Here is a 15645-nt window from a genome sequence, read left to right as displayed (position 1 = left end):
GGAATATGGCCCCCACCCCTCTCCATATCACTGCAGGGCAGAGGCAACGTCAAAACGTCATTTCTGCCCATAGCTCTTAAAGGGCCATTCTTTTAAATGTCAATTTTTTTTTTATTTCATCTTATTGTAAATATGAGATCTGAGGTCTTTTTGACCCCAGATCTCATATTTAAGAGGTCCTGTAATGCTTTTTTTCTATTACAAGAGATGTTTACATTCCTTGTAATAGGAATAAAAGTGACACAATCATTTTTTTTAAAACAGAGTAAAAATTAAAAAAAAATGTCAAATAAAAAAAAAATGTAAATGCACCCATCCCGATGTGCTCGCATGCAGAAGCGCATGCATACGTGACTAGCGCCCCCATATGAAAACGGTGTACAAACCAGATATGTGAGGTATCACCACGATCGGTAGAGTGAGAGAAATAATGCTAGCCCTAGACCTCCTCTGTAACTTAAAAACATGCAACCTGTAGAATTATTTAAACGTCGCCTATAGAGATTTTTATGGGTAAAAGTTTGTCGTAAAAGTTTGTCGCCATTCCACGAACGGGCGCAATTTTGAAGCGTGACATGTTGGGTATGAATTTTCTCGGCATAACATTATCTTTCACAACATGAAAAAAAATGAGCTAACTTTACTGTTGTCTTATTTTTTAATTAAAAAAAGTGTATTTTTCCCCAAAAAAGTGTGCTTATCAGACCGCTGCGCTAATACGGTGTGACAGAAAGTATTGCAACGACCGCCATTTTATTCTCTAGGGTGTTGTAATTTTTTTTTATATAATTTTTGGGGGTTCTAAGTAGTTTTCTAGCAAAAAAAAATGCTTTTAATGTGTAAACAACAAATCTCAGTAAGAGGCTCAGTCCTTAAGTGGTTAAATAGTGTGATTTTCACTGCACTTCTGTCTCATTCGGATTCATGGATCCTGACACTACTACACACAGAAGGCTTTTTATCTTAATGCATAGACTTTACAACTCCTTTAAATAGAAAATAGGGATTTCTTTATTTGATCATGGTGGCTTAATAGGGTGATATGCGAAAAAAAGGAAAGATTTGCCAAAACGAATTGCTGGATACTTTTCATGCATAGCCCAGGACACTACACATGGGCATTTACTAAACTCAACCACAAATCTCTACAAAGTCTCTTTTAAAGTGTACATAATTTCAATAAGCTAAAATATAAATTGCATCTCAAATTTTATATATTTGTGTTTAGTTAGAAAATAATATTCTTAAATATTTATGATGCCACATTTTGCCCATCCCTATGCTCAGAAAATGAAAAGGCACACAGCACATTCAATGTAAACATGCCTTGGTGCCCCTACTGCAACCATACAGACAATACTGGGCTAATTTCTGAGTGAAGGACAGATAATCATTTTATTTTTTATTTTTGTTGAATTGTAGAATGAACCTAGACTAGAAAAGGAAGTTCAATAGCCAGTAGCCAATAGCTATTTGGTCCGTCGGACTTTCATTCAATAGAAATGGATTCCTTCGGACAGATTTGAAACATGTTCTATTTCTAGGTCCATCTGAATTTTTGAAGAAAAAAGTCAGATGAAGCCCACACACGATCGTAATATCCGATGGAATGATTCCATCTGACCTTTTCTGACGGAAAGTCCGGTCGTGTGTACGCTGCATTAGAATATGTCAGAGAGTAGGTTTAGAGTTAGGTTTAGGTTGAACTTCCACTTTGATAGGCAGATCTTGACAAGATTATCAATTACATTTGAAGCCTAATACACAATAGACATTTTCCTAATTCTTTTAGACTCCTTATCTCTTGGCAGCAGAGTTTTGGCAGAAAAAATGCTTGACCCAGTGTTAGCCAACATACCTGCTACTTAAAGTTAATAAAACAATTTTACATAAATCAGCTTGGTGTTCAAATTTTTTGCTCCTTTATTTGTACTTTTGCAGACAAATCTTATAATTGTTTCACGTAGAGTTTCAGTCTGACTGCATAAAAAATGTTTAGCTTTGTTTATATAAATTATCCCATGATGGTTATTTCCTAAGATATGAATTCGAAATTTCAGCATTCCAACGCTGATTAGCTACATTTACCAACTTCTATCTCATAACAGCTACATACTTGTACATAACTCTGAAAAGGGTCTGTCTTTTTCTGAAGGTGATATATGATTCTTATATGCTGCATAAACTTACATACCACAATTTATAAGTAAATGGCTAGGAAAATCACAGTAATTGCAGTGGCTGTCCCTTGTCTTCAACCTCAGCATTTTTCCTTTAATAATGATTGATAGAAACACTATGTTCAATAGCCAGGATCATTTATAAACATATAAGGGAATCTTCTAGATAATAAATCAAATCATCATTTTATGTAGCTAAAGTTCAAATCAATAAATCTTAATACCACAAAGCATTACAGCACTCCAGGAGGTAATGTCCTTGCAGTGTGCCAGTTAATTCTCAGTTAATTCTTCATCTGATGTCAAACACATGCAATTGTATACTGCGCTAAAGTCACATGACTTTTTGGTTCTCATTCTGAAATATTGCCCATCATAAGGAAGATTCAGTTGTTATTTTATGAGCATGCGAAATGACCTGCAAACACACATTTTCTAATAATGTAAATCGAATTGTTGTATCAGAAGAAAAACTCACATGCTTTGAAAAAATTGTGTTATATAAGTCTTCTATTGGAAGCCTTTGGAGGTATTAAATGAAATCTTTCCCAAACTAAGCAAATGATGAAAAATGCTTCAGCCACCAAATGATCATATGGTCCCAAAGATAGACAGCTACAGAAAAATGCAAATCTTGAACAGTTGAACATAGAACATAGGAGGGGGAAGGAAAAAGCACACCTTTATCATGATATAGTGAAAGGTGCATATAAATCAATATAAAATAGTGAGTTGCATACATTTCTGGATCTATTGACTGTTTTTACGTATGACTTTCACTGAAATTTACCTCTGCTAATGCATTTTATCACATGCTACATTTAAAGGATAAGTAAACCTAAACTTTGAAATCCTATAAAAGGTTTAACATGTTATTGTATTTTAAGTCATTTAAATTTTTTTAAATCCAAAGCTTTCATTAAAATTATACCTTGCCAGGAAGGTTCTTGTTCAGGCACTTTTTGTTATTGGGTGAAAACACTCTGTCTCTGTCTCACAGTTGGGTTCCTGTATCATGGCCCTATAACAAACTCTCCTAAAGGAGATGAGAAATGGCCATACCAATGCACATTGCACAGACATGGATCACTCTTGTCCCCATTAGGGATGAGCTTCGTGTTCGAGTCGAACGTACGTTCGACTCGAACATTGGCTGTTCGTGCGTTCGGCGAATTCCGAACGTTTTGGCCGTTCGCGTCAAAATTCGAGTGACGCGCGCGCGGACCACAATGCACTGCGTTGGCGCAGTGCATTGCTGCCCGATGATTGGCCAAGCATGCACTGTGACCCCGCATGCTTGGCCAATCGCAGCGCCGGCAGCGAGGAGAGCCATGATTGGCCACAGGCATCCTGCCTGTGGCCAATCATAGCTTAGGCTGTGTAGTGCACGCCCCACACTATATAAGGCCGCCTTTAAGGCGGCCTCCTGTAGTGTGTTACTTTGCATCTGAAGCAGTGGGTGTTCTGTGTACCTTCAACACAGTACACACCAATCGTTTTTGGCTGATTTCCTATCTTGCTGCTGTGTAGTGGTTGTTGTCTGTGCCCTGACTGCAGTATACACCACTATATTCACCTCACCTATATAGCTAGTGATCTAGCTTTAACCACTTAACAAATGCCCATTGCCGATTAACGGCTTCAGGGCGGTTGTTTAACTCAGAGAGGTCGTTAATTAACGGCCTCCCAGAATTCTGCTCTCGCGTGCCCCGAGGTGTGCGCACTCGAGAGCATCCGTGACCGCCGGGTCCATAGCGGCCGTTTACCACGTGATTGCTCCGTCAAATGACGGAGTGATCACTTGGAAACAAACCGGCGTTATGTTATGACGCCTGTTCCTCCCTCCCCTTTCTGTACCGATCGGTACAGTGGAGGGGAAAGAGATCGGTGTCAGCAGCGATGTGGGCTGCATCTGCAGTGCCCACATCGCTGCTCACCGAATTTAACCCCTCAATTCCCTGCCAATACTCTGCAATACCAGTGCATACTCTGCAGTACCCTGCCATTACTCTGCAGTACCCCGCCATTACTCTGCAGTACCCCGCCATTACTCTGCAGTGCAGTACCCCGCCATTACTCTGCAGTGCAGTACCCCGCCATTACTCTGCAGTGCAGTACCCTGCCATTACTCTGCAGTACCCCGCCATTACTCTGCAGTGCAGTACCCTGCCATTACTCTGCAGTGCAGTACCCTGCCATTACTCTGCAGTACCCTGCCATTACTCTGCAGTACCCCGCCATTACTCTGCAGTACCCCCCATTACTCTGCAGTAACCCCCATTACTCTGCAGTACCCCCCAATACTCTGCAGTACCCGCCATTACTCTGCAGTACCCCCAATACTCTGCAGTACCCTGCTATTACTCTGTAGTACCCTGCCAATACCCGGCCAATACTCTGTAATACCCTGCCATAAATTGCCATACCCAGCCATACTCAGAGATACCCAGCCATACTCGGTGATACCCTGAAATACCCAGCCATAGACGCCCCCCACCCCTCACCGCCCTCCGGTGCTTCTACCAACTCGCCAGTACAATCAAAGCCAGAATCTTTTTTTTATTTTTTATTTCAGGCTTCCCAGCCTAGAGGTGAGATGTGGGGTCATATTGACCCCCCAGATTTCACTGTAAAGAGGACCTGTCACCCCATATTCCTATTACAAGGGATGTTTACATTTCTTGTAATAGGAATAAAAGTGATCAAAAATATATTTTTGGGAAAAAAAATGTCAAACTAAAATAAATAAAGTAAAATGAACAATAAAAAAATAAAATAAAAATTAAAGCGCCCATGTCCCCATGTGCTCGCATGTGCCACACATGTGAGGTATCCCCCCGAGAATGTTAGAGCGAGAGCAATAATTCTAGTCCTAGACCTCCTCTGCAACTCAAAACATGTAACCAGTAAAAAAAAAATTAAAGCGTCGCCTATGGGGATTTTTTAAGTAGCGACGTTTGGCGCCATTCCACGGGCATGTGCAATTTTGAAGAGTGACATGTTTGATATCTATTTACTCAGCATAACTTCATCTTTCACTTTATGCAAACATTGGGCTAACAAGTGGTTAATAATAGAGCTTGCAGTCAGTAGTGTTAGGAGATAGTGCGTGCTGTCTGCGTGCTCTGTACCCAGTACATACCACTATAATATAGGGCAGGCCCCTACTTTCAAACATCCAACTTACAAACATCTCCTACTTGCAAACGCAAGGAGACAGCAGCAAGTGAGATGAAAAAAGATGGACGACAAAACTAATTATACAGGGGTGATAACCCTTCCCTATGTTTTCCAAAAAGCTTAAAGATATTTTTTTTGACTGGAGCTACACTTTAAAAATGTACCGGTTGAAAATGACAAACAGATTCAACTTAACACAACAAACCTACACAGTCCCTGTCTTGTTTGCACCGCCTGTATACTGCTGTTCTGAGTATATAGGGCCTGGGGGCCACACGCATTTCCTTTTTTTAATATGGGTACGGGGTTCCCCTTAATATGTGTACAAGACCCAAATAGGCTGGTAATGGGCAGGGAGGGCTACCCATGCCATTTTTCTGAATGATTTTCAACCATATTGCAGGAACCAGATATAACATTAAAACCGCAAGCAGTTTTAAATGGTGTTATTTCCGTTTAATGTCATTTTGTGCAGGGACTGTTCTAAACACGGGAAACACGTGGCACTTCACAGGCATACTATAGACACCCCCCAGGCACCATATTTAAAGGAATATTTCACTTTTTTTTTTTCACTTTAATCGTCATTAAAATCAGTGCTCCCGCCAAAACGGTAGTTTTTAAAACTTTTTTTTGCAGTGACCCATGTCCCCTGAGGCAGGAGGCAGGTCGCCTAACCCTTTTTAGGACACTATCTTGCATATTAGCCGTTAAAATTAGCACTTTCCAATTCGAACGTTCGAGTCCCATAGACTTCAATGGGGTTCTAACGTTCGTACCGAACGCGGGGGTCGTTCGCAAGTTCTGGTGCGAACCGAACCGGGGGGTGTTCGGCTCATCCCTAGTCCCCATCAGGAAACTGAATGCCATGCAATGTCACTAGAGTGCACGCCTACAGAGAGGAAGAGGCTGCAGGAGATCAGTTCTAAGATGCGACAAAGAGTGAAAAAAGCAAAAAAGGTAAAAACAATTTTTTTTAATGATACACAGGGCCTACATAAATGCCATTCAGTCATATTTATTTTAAATAACATATAACAGTCTTGTGCATACATATTTTTGTAACATTTTAAAAACATGCATTGGCAAGTGGTGATCATTGTTAAGGATTGACAGCCATAAACTATCCAATCCCATCCCATCCCAGTTTAATACTCAATATGGCTATGCCTATAGCAAGAATTAATCCTTTTAGGGTGTACCCAAGCAGGTCAGGGTGAGTGGTTCCATTGATTGTAAGTGACTGTTATCACTCACAGAGAATTCCCAATTTGTCTCTGTGCAACCTGGTTAATCCTTAACTCTTTTTCACTCTTCTTCAAGGGTAAAAGCTGATAACCACATGTGTCTTTTTTGGCCATCAGGTGAGTCAAATGAAAAACAGCAGGGGGTCCCATTGTTCTGGAGACTAGGCAGATGTCTACCTGCTTATAATCATTAGGGAAACATCTGCACATTTCTAGCCATCTGAACTCTGTTCGAATTAAAAATACCCAATTATTTTTTTATTTTTCTCTGGTTGAAAGATGAGAGGATGAAAGTAATTTAATGCAATTAGATGAAAGAATAAAGTTTTTTTTTTATTAGGGTTGTAATATTCTGCTGTTACAGATACAATTAATCTTTACCACACAAAGATGGGTATTTTCTGGATTTTAAGGGGCCTGTTCCCACAGCTGGATGTTGAGTATAATAACTAGGGATGAGCCCAGGGCCGTCTTTAATTTTGATTGGGCACTGGGCAAACATTTTCTTGGGGGCTCCATTCTGTGACATACAAAAAAAATAACAGATAGTCTCAAAATCAGTTTACTGCAGCAGATCATTGCTGTGCTAGAGGTTACACTTTATCCTTACCACTCACTGGCTGGTTGCTAGAGGTTACAACACATAATTTCTGCTTTCCGTTTGGTTGCTAGAGGTTACTGCACATTATTAGCACTCACTGATTGGTTGCTATAGGTTAATGCACAACATTACCACTCACTGAGCAGTGGAGAAATCCCAAATAATTGAGCAAGTAAAGCGGCACATTAATACACATACTACAGGAGAGGGTCAAAGAGTATAGACATACTGCAGGAGATTACCAGAGACTGCGGACATACTGCACAAGATTACCAGAGACCGCGGACATACTGCACAAGATTACCAGAGACTGCGTACATACTGCATGAGATTACCAGAGACTGCGGACATACTGCAGGAGATTGCCAGAGACTGCTGACATACTGCACAAGATTACCAGAGACAGCGGACATACTGCACAAGATTACCAGAGACTGCGGTCATACTGCACAAGATTACCAGAGACTGTCGACATACTGCAGGAGATTACCAGAGACTGCTGACATACTGCACAAGATTACCAGAGACTGCAGACATACTGCACAAGACTACCAGACTGCAGGCATACTGCATGAGATTACCAGAGACCGCGGACATACTGCATGGGATTACCAGAGACCGCAGACATACTGCATGGGATTACCAGGCTGCGGACATACTGCATGGGATTACCAGACTGCGGACATACTGCACGGGATCACCAGACTGCGGACATACTGCACGGTATTACCAGACTGTGGACATACTGCACGGGATTACCAGGCTGCGGACATACTGCATGGGATTACCAGACTGCGGACATACTGCACAGGATTACCAGGCTGCGGACATACTGCACAGGATTACCAGGCTGCGGACATACTGCACGGGATTACCAGGCTGCGGACATTCTGCACGAGATTACCTGGTGACAGTTTTGCAGAGTGCACAGAGGACAGAGGCTGTATTCACGTGCTAGCCAGCAGAGAGGGGGCGGGGCCGGGAGCTCCACTGACGCTCTGACCCCGTCCCATGTAGCGTGTATGCTTGAAACAGGGCGGCTGTAGTTAGAGCAGTGATCGGAGTGGGCGCGTCAGTGGAGCTCCTGACCCCACCCCTGGGACCTCTGTATTCCCCAGCCAGTATAAAGGGGCGGAGCTGGGAGCTCCACTGACACATCCACTCCAATCACTGCTCTAACTAACATGGGGCAGGGTCCGCGCGTCAGTGGAGCTCCCGGCCCCATCCTCTCTCTTCTGTCTAGAACAGGAATACAGCCTCCAGTGTCATCTATGTACTCTGTAAAGCCATCATCGGGGCCCCAATTCAAGGGTGGTGTGGGCCCCCCTACAAAGATTGGGCCCAGGGCAAGTGCCTCGTTTGCCCTGTGCTAAAGATGGCCCTGGATGAGCCGAACACCCTCCTTTTCGGTTCGCAGCAGAACATGCGAACAGGCAAAAAATTTGGCAGAACACATGAACAACGCTAAAGTCTATGGGACACGAAAAGGAATAATCAAAAGTGCTAATTTTAAAGGCGTATATGTAAGTTGTTGTCATAAAAAGTGTTTGGGGACCTGGGTCCTGCATTCTCCTTTGGTAAACCAACCTCATTGACTTGTGATCTCATACAAATGCAAATTCATACACTTGTTAAGTTTCAGGAAATAGCTTTTGTACCAAAAGGCAAGCACCTGGCTAAATGTTAGCAGCAAGAAATGGAGAAATAAATCATCTGACAAAACCTTCACCCTTTTTGTATTACATGTATGTGTGGTCAGTAACTGATTTAAAATTCTTGCCGCTATTCTTTCTTTTGACTGTAAAGGAATGTGATATGGGAAACATATGTGAACTCAGTGTGTTAGAGTGAAGCACCTGTGTCATTGCTCTTTATGGAAACACTACAAAAACCCTAACAGAGGCCGTCCATACTAAAGCAGGACAATGTCATCTACATTTTTTAGGCACAAATGAGTGAATCTTACAATCAACAGATAGGCAGAACAAACAGGGTAGCCGATTAATTAGTCAAGATTTATATTCTACCTTAATCAATATTAAAAGATTTATAACAACATACAGTATTACAATACACATTTAACTAGTGACAAAGGAGAGAGTATGATATTGCCATGTTAGGACTAGATGTTAGGAGTGAACAGTTGTTCTGATATAAACAGAACTTTTATTTATTTATTTATTTATGTATTTACTTTATTTTCTTATGCACCATTATATCTACTTTGCTTAAAGTGTAACTTTAGCCAGAAAATTAAATCCTGCCAAATCACTTCAGACTGGCTCCTTTTGCACGTATAGCTATGTAAAACATTACAAATAAGTGCTTATACTGTTTAAAATCCAGTAATACACTGTTTCACCCTGCTCTGCACATGCTCAGTTGCTTTGTATTTTTTAGGCAATGCTGAGTTTGTAGAAGCCGATCTGCTGACTGCCTTAAGCCACTTTAACAATAAAACGGTGGCCGTGGCAGCGGTTGAGTGGCGCTAGTTTTAATGGCACTTTACTGTAGTTTTAGTGGCATTTTTCTTCCGCTAGCGCTTTTAAGCCCCATTAGTGGCCAAAAAAGGGTTAAAAGTGCTCGCAAAGCCCCATTGCCGAAGCGGTTTGCAGGCGCTTCAGCAGCACTGGCCATAGATTTCAAAAGCATGAGCGTTCCACTAAAACCTAAACCACCCCAAAGATGTTGCTTGCAGGACTTTTTTTTAATGTCCCGCAAGTGCAACTCTCAAATGTGAAAGCACTTGGGCGTTCACATTGGAGTGACAGAAGAGGCACTTTGCGGGTGCTATTTTTAGCACTAAAATGCCTGTAAAGCACCTCAGTGTGAAAGTGGCCTAAGAGCACTTTCACACTGGGGCATTGGGGGTGTTGGCGGTAAAGCACCTCTATTTTTAGCGGTGCTTTACCATTGTTTTAGCTGCGCTTCTCGGCTGCTAGCGGAGAACTTTTAACCCCCAATAGTGGCCGAAAAACGGTTCAAAGCGCCCGCAAAGTGCCACTGCAGGGGTGTTTTAGGAGCACAATGTATGTTTTTTTAGCGTCCTGCCAGCGTACCGCTCCAGTTTGAAAGCAGTTTGAAATATTCATAAAAAGGCCATAAAAATATCCCCTATTTTGTAAACGCTATAACTTTTGCGCAAACCAATCAATATACACTTATTGTGATTTTTTTTTTTTTTACCAAAAATATATGGAAGAATATGCATCGGCCTAAACTGAGGAAAAAAAAGTTTTTCTATATATTGTTTGGGTATATTTATTATAGCAAAAAGTAAAAAATAATGAATTTTTTCAAAATTGTCGCTCTTTTTTTGTTTATAGCATAAAAAATAATAACCGCAGAAGTGATCAAACACCACCAAAAGAAAGCTCTATTTTTGGAAAAAAAGGACGTAAATTTTGTTTGGGAGCCATGTTGCAAGACCGCGCAATTGTTAGTTAAAGCGACACAGTGCCGAAACGCAAAAAGTGGTCTGGTCTTTGGCCAGCCAAATGGTCCGGGTCTTAAGCGGTTAAAAGCGCTTTGAAAGCAGTCCCAAGCTCGCGAATTTAACCCCTTTTGAACCCCTTCTGGGGGGTTAAAAGCGTGCCGCTATAACAGCGGTAAAGCTTACTGGTAAATTATTTAACCGCTAACGGCCGCACTGCCCCATTATGAAAGGGGTCTTATTGTGGTCCCTGAGGCTAATTCAAACATATGCAAGATGTAGTGTACACCTGCTGACTGGTTATACAAAATAAAAAATTTTTATTGTGCAACTGTACTCATCGTTAGTCCATGTATTCTCTGATTTTCAAATTGTATGAGTTCAGGGGATAGGATCAATGGATAAAGATTGTTCCTACTTTCCCTCTTCTGTTACTTTTTTTTGATTGTTATGAAACATAGAATACTTACAATAAAAATTGCTAGATTAAAAAAGATAAACATTTGTAGATTGGCCACCATGGGGAACTGTCAGGGGTTACTACAATTATTGTTTCTCTCTTCAAGGGCTTGGACTACACAGACAATAAATGGGACAGGACAAAGGACTCACAGATATTAAATAAAGAGACATAACACAATTTCATTCATGTTGGCTATAATGGGCACAAGGTTTATTAAGGGGTAACCCAAAATTGAACAATAATAATCCATAACCAGCAAGATATTTAATCTTAAAGAAACATAACCATAAATAATTTTTTTATTTTATACTGTCACCTAGTCCAGAACTGAACTGGATGACAAACCCCACCAGCTGAAAGCCACTCAGTAACTGAGTGGCTAAAGCCCCTCAAATGCCATGGCCTGCTCAATTATGTTTTGTAAGCCTAAAACAAAAATGTCTAACCCAACATCTGACAGGTGTACAAAATCAACTCTGTATAGACCAGGAAGAAAACCCTCAAGGTCTATGAAAGTACTAAATTGCCTATAGTTCTAATTATATGCTTTCTAATCCTATCCAGATTATGAAGGTTACTTGAATTTGACCCAAGAAGTCACGGTACCATCTCCAAAAATACTATGACAGTGAAAGGGAATAACAACTTAAAAGTGAATAATAATAATAATAATCAGGAGAAGGCCATTGTCCTAGAAGAAAAAATTGAATGATCCTTAAGTTTCTCCATCTCAACCCCCTTATTCCCCACCATAAGCCCTTGTACACACGGTCGGACATTCCGACAACCAAATCCGTCGGATTTTGTCCGACGGAACTTGTCCGAAACTGTTGCATACACACAGTCGGACAAAGTTGTCAGAAAATCCGATCGTACTTAACGTGATGACGTTATTTCGTTAGGACGGGACTATGTTCAGGCTAGTAGCCAATAGCTTTGGTCTAGGAATTTGATCTGAGCATGCGTGGCACTTTGTCCGATCGGAATTCTCTACACATGATCGGACAAAGTCCGATCAGATCATGTTGTCCAAAAATGTTATGGCCCAGCTGGAAAACTTCGTCCGTCGGTTACTCCGACGGAAACAGTCCGATGGAGCCCACACACTGTCGGATTATCCGACAACACGGTTCTATCGGACATTTTCCATCGGAATGTCTGACCGTGTGGTCAAGGGCTAAGACCTGAAATCGTCCTTCATCCAAACCGAGATTGGCTTTGAAATTCCTGATCGAAGCTCTCCTTTTGGCCCAAAAAATAAAGGAATGTCCCACTATCCAAATGACAAGCTTGGTAAAATTTGGCAACAACAAGATCAGGACAGACATATAATTTAAACCTATCACTATCCCAAAGTCCCAATTTTTTTAAACCATAATTAGAGAAACCAAGAAGGCTGGCTTCAGTAGCCGCACCTACCCTGAAAGAATGTGAGGAGAAATGAAAGCCAGAAAGATTATGTTTTTTAAGACAAGAAGACAGGACAGAGAAAAACTGAGATCTTGTTAATGGAGACAGATTAATATGAATAAAAAATTACCCTGGAAAAGGGGTCTAACAGAGAGATATTGAGTAATCATAAAAACTGATAATCTGAAAAGGAGCTCTATAAAGGGTTATCATCGACCTTTCCCTAATTGGTCCATCTTGGATCTACGGAGAAAAATCTTAATCCAATCTTCCATAACAGAGATATCTGGAAACACTAAAAAAGAGGAAGAAGCTTTACTTTGTGCTGTGAGCTCCCCAATTCTAAAAACACAGAAAAAGGCAATAAAAGCCCTTCTGAACAGTGAAGTCTAAAATGCGGAGAGAAGAAAACTTATTCCAGCACAGACATCAGTTTTGCCAATAATCCAGAAGAAATTGGGCATCTACTATCAATAGCTGGGGAGGATCTTCTGAAACCTTTCAGAACTTGTTTGACTGGAGAAAAGGAAGAAAGAGCAGGAAGTCCAGAAGATTTTAAAAAGAATGAGGCCCCCGCTAAAATCTTGGTAACTGAAGAAGGACTAAGTCTAGCTTGGATGAGAGAGGAAACTAAACATAAAGCCGTATGGGCATTAACTGAATTGAAAATCAAATCAAATCCTCCTTAATGTGACGAGTAATAGAAACATGGCAAAGAAGATTTTTAACCTAGTGGCTAGAGAAAATCTCAGGGAAAATATTCTGGCTTTTGGGATTACCCTAAACTCAAACGTGAAGAGTCCTAACAAGGACTGAAAATCACGCAAAAAGAAGCTTTATTTTTGACAAAAAACTAGAAATTAGTAACCTCATTTTTATAATTTTTAGACATTGGCAAATGGAATTCCATTGTGACAAAATCAATTGTGATACCCAGAAATTCAGTGGCCGTCACTGGACCCACCATTTTCTCGTGGGCTAAGGGAATATAGTAAGCCGTATAGGCGTTAACTGAATTGAAAAAAAGATTAGACTCTAAACAAAAATTACACCATTTAGACCATGCTTGTAGGTATTCTTCCCAAGTTTTAGGAGTGATGGAATGCCTTAAATGAGTCTCGATTAGTCCCAAATCAGGCCCCAGAGAAATTCCAGCCATGGAAATCCTTCTTGATCTGACTCTGGAGTGAGCTCCTGAAACCTACCGAACTGCGAACGAGATAATGAATCGGTGATCTCATTAGTAAAACCAAGTACATGCTTTGCTTTAAGCCAAATATTGTAAGTCATACATTACAGAACCAAAAAAACTGAGTAGTTTTATTATTAAGTCAGATTTTAATGATAAACAGTTTAAAACAAAAAATACCCCTTTATTATCCGGATTGGTGTCAGATAGTAAAAGCTACCGCTACAGGGAATAATTCTAACAGAACCAAATTACAGACTAGGAAACCAAACTTGAATCCTTCATACAGTAGATCCGCCATCTTGCAGTCTGGGTATTGTTCTAGCCATAACTGCATTTTTCACAATTTCACTGGCGTTGATGCCTTTCACATTATTGTCTCTTGACTGAGATGTACTAGCGGATTTTTAAAAGAGCAGGATGCTGCATGGGTACCTGCACAGAAAGAACATTTGTGGCTGTACCTGCAGTTAGATAAGAATCTGCATTGGGAATTATTATATCGCCTAGAGGCGATTCAGTTCGCATTGTGCGCTATACAAGTATTTCATTCATTCATTCATATGAGATACACACTCCCTTATGAACAGTAGGCTAGGGATTGGTTGTTTGAGGCCTGTGTATATTGAGGTCTTTGTGGCAGCATCAGGTTCAGCCAGAGCCCTACATCTTTAACCCCCTTGTCTAAAGTTCTCATTGTAGCTGAACCAAGAAATGCCTCCAAAGTGGCGGCATGCCTCAGTCACTATATGCAAGTGTAGGAACAATCCTGAGAATTTTTCAGGAAAACACCCACCCATCACAGAAAAATAAATACAGAAGGCCTGAAGCCAATTCTGAAAGGTTCGGGGAATTGCCCTCCTCCTATCCTCCTCAGACCTGTCATCAATTCTTTTATCAGATTTCAACAAGAATTCGTTTGATGATGGGAGCAAGGATAAAATATCTATGAATTCTCCACGCCATATTTTTTCTTAAACAGCAGAAGATAAATGATAGCCCAGAGGAAACAATTCACAGGGGAGAGCCTTCTTAAGACATGATTCAGAAACAGAAGCTTTAACAGGTAAAGAAAGTGTAGAATTTAAAACAGAAGCAGGCATAGTAGAAACAACACTGATATTATTAGCAGTTACAGAAAATTTATCAAACCTAGACGCAATGGTATTCAAAGGATTAACACTCAATGGAGTGGCGGGTTACCCTGTGAAAAAACAGCATTATCTGACGTAATTATACCAGCTGAGCCACCATTATTCCATACAGTACCAATATTATAAGATTCTATCAACTTAGCAAGTACATTGACTAAAGAACCAACTACTTTTTCCTGTTCAGAAAGATTTAAATAATTTCTCCCACCAGAACTGTGGTCCATGCCAAAAGGTTGACCAGATGTTGCCACCTCACTGGAAATGCCTGCAGAAGCTAGCTGAGGTGATCCATTTCTGGCTCTGTTTGAGGAGCGTGACCTTGCCTGCTTTAATACATTTCTTACAGGAGAAGAGGGAGAATCTTTCCCTCTCAATCTCTTTCCCGTTACCTTTGCGACCTCTTTTCTGGGCAGTAGGGAGAGCTGGGCAACTGCCATTCTCCATATCTTCAATGGGCACAGACTGGGCATGCTCCAAACCAGCAGAGGCTGATACAGACAGGACTGCCTCTTCTTCCAAACACCTCATTAGCTACTCAGCCCCTCCGCAGCCCTCAGCTTTGTGAATAGGGTGGCGCAACAGCTCTTCCATTTCTCAGGTAACACTACCTTTAGCGGGGGTCTCCTCAGGCAGTTAATGGAGCCAGAAAGCCACTGGCTTTATAACCTCTGCCCGGCTCAACCCCGCCCAATTCAGTCAGTCGGGACCGGTTGCTATGGTGTTCCACATTCAGCCATAATTCAGAGCAACCTAAAATGAGAAGAGGGGAGGGGGGAGAGAATGGGAAA

This window comes from Lithobates pipiens, unplaced genomic scaffold (genome assembly GCF_037356315.1).
Source record: "Lithobates pipiens isolate NorthernLeopardFrog02 unplaced genomic scaffold, aLitPip1_a1.2 Scaffold_13, whole genome shotgun sequence".
Taxonomy (NCBI): Eukaryota; Metazoa; Chordata; class Amphibia; order Anura; family Ranidae; genus Lithobates; species Lithobates pipiens.
The sequence above is the reverse complement of the archived record's forward strand: the minus strand, read 5'-3'. Positions refer to the sequence as shown.